Here is a 2,455-nt window from a genome sequence, read left to right on the forward strand (position 1 = left end):
GATGTGATCCGCTTGAAGTCTTCTTGGCTGCAATAACATCGCCACCAGTACAATGCCCCTCATTTATCCGGGAATGCCTCGCCGAGTCTCAAGGCTTCGCTGCCGCGAGAGTCCTGCCCCGGCTCGCAGTTCAGAGGTCAACGCTTCCGTTCGATCTCCCGGCGCGGCAGACGACGGCTTAAACAATGGGGAGAGGCAAGTTTTGTTTAAAATCGCCCCGACCGCTCGCTGCGGGGTCAATGAGTGCGCGGCTACAAGTCGCTATCGGCAGGTACCGTGTGGTGGGGTGAAGTGTGGGGACTTTTACTCACCAACTCACTCGCCTCGCCTACCCGACCGCTCGCTCACCAACTCACTCGCCACTTGGAATACAAATGAGTGCGGCTGTGGTGCTGGCCACCCACCCCCTCGTGTGCCGTGTCGGCCCTCATAGGCTGCCACTCGCTAACAGCACTTGCTCCTCTAGTCTGCTAAGGCTGTACGGGAGACCTTTATCTTTGTCGTGATGATGGAGGAGACGTGGGCGCGACTTCGCCCAAAGGCACACGGAAAGGAGGAGGATAAGGAGCATTAGCTCGGACCGCGTGGATCGAGCCCTGGGGGTAGGCGGGTGATGTTTGACTCCAGCACGTGGTGCTCGAGTCAAACGGAGTGGTGCCACGTGGTGCGTTCATGAGTGAGGGGGTGCCCGCGAAGTGGTGCCACGTGGTGCGTTCATGAGTGAGGGGGTGCCCGCGGAGTGGTGCCACGTGATGCGTTCATGAGTGAGGGGGTGCCCGCGAAGTGGTGCCACGTGGTGCGTTCATGAGTGAGGGGGTGCCCGCGGAGTGGTGCCACGTGGGGCTGGTAGGTGGGGAGATGGTGGGGGGAGAGGTGGGGGCAGAGGGGGCAGGGGGGCTGAGGGGGCAGTAGCAGCAACATCATCAGCAGCAGCATTAACAATAGGGATCATCATCACCACCATCTCCATAATAAAGTTGGAGTTAGGGCCATTGTTTAAACTAAGGTAATATAGGGTTAGGGTCCTAGTTGAAGCTGTCATGGTTTAAGTCAGGGGTGGAAACCCCAAGCCTGGGAGATGTTAACTCCTTCGCCTGGTCTACAGGAGGCCGTGGGCTCCAACCAGACCCTGACGCCTGCTGTATATTTGGAGTTTTTGTGTCTCTCTCCCCGTGATCGCGTGGATTTTGCTCCACGTTTAGAATCCACACGCGTTTAGACTATGTGGCCGCTATAAATGTCCAAATGATGGGCCACTTCGTCGAGCTGTCATTTGTGATTGCCAGGTCGCTCCTGAAAAAAAGAGCTGCATAGCTCAGTGGGCCTTACCTTGTAAAACAATAAAATAGTCGTAAAACAAATCTTGTATCATGTCGTTACACGCCCTTGCCAGTCGGAACGTGGCCGTGTACCGGCTGTTTGTGGATCGCTTTGATCGCGGGTGTGTGTTGCCGTATTAACCAGGTTGAGCACGTCCAATAATCACCCATTGGGTTGTTGTACCTGTGCCAACGAGAGAACACGAGCTGACGCACGGCACCTTGACTTCATTCAACACGTCCCTGCTCCACGTGAATCCTTGCTAAGGTCGTGGAGGCGACCCACAAACTGCTGCCAGCATCTTCGCCGCACTAATCGGGTCCTGCAGGGGGGAGGGGGGGGGGCATACGTCCACCCTGGGTAACGCCACGCACGGGAGGAGCCTCTGATGGTGATGAAGGTGTCGTTCGTGTGTCGGCTCATTCGTCGCCGGCAAAATTAGTCCGAAAGTTCTCTTCGGGCACCTTCGTTAAATGGAACGTTGCCACGCTGCTGTTTCGACGATGTGTCAGTGTTAGAACCATTTGTTAGAGCCAATGTTTCCCGCACCTCCGATTAGCACGGTTGGCTACGTACGGTGCGAAAGAAGTTCAACATACATGCAATGTTAGCGTTAGAATCACGGTTTTTAAGCAGTGGTTCTGGGGTGCGAGATGCCCTGTCTGGGGGTGCGAGACACGGCCAGACCTTGTTAGAAGGTAAATCATAGAAACACAATTTAAGCACGGGCACGGATGTCACAACTACTACTTTGTTTCATCAAACCCTATGTTATTATTAACATTATACTTTTGTTTTACTTTTGAGAACTAAAGGGTTGCAAGGCTGCAGTAAAGGTTATAAGCACCATGGTTTAAGCAGTTAGGGGTCTTAGTTTAAGCTAATGTTGGTGTTCGGGTCACTGCATTCTATTGTTAGGGTTAAGGTTCATAGCGCTGTGATTATCATATTTAATGGCCTGCACGATGTTACAGTTACGCCTTAGAGAAAGAGACTCATTCATCAAGTTGACTCCATTCATTCCTCATCGCGATGCCATTCATTCCACAAACCTCGCCGGGTCATTAACTCCGAGCGAAGGGCCTCCTGCGTCTTCCTGTTGGCCTGCACCCGGAGTGAAACCCTAAACCCAGAA

This window comes from Lampetra planeri, chromosome 6 (genome assembly GCF_965212315.1).
Source record: "Lampetra planeri chromosome 6, kcLamPlan1.2.h2, whole genome shotgun sequence".
NCBI lineage: Eukaryota > Metazoa > Chordata > Hyperoartia > Petromyzontiformes > Petromyzontidae > Lampetra > Lampetra planeri.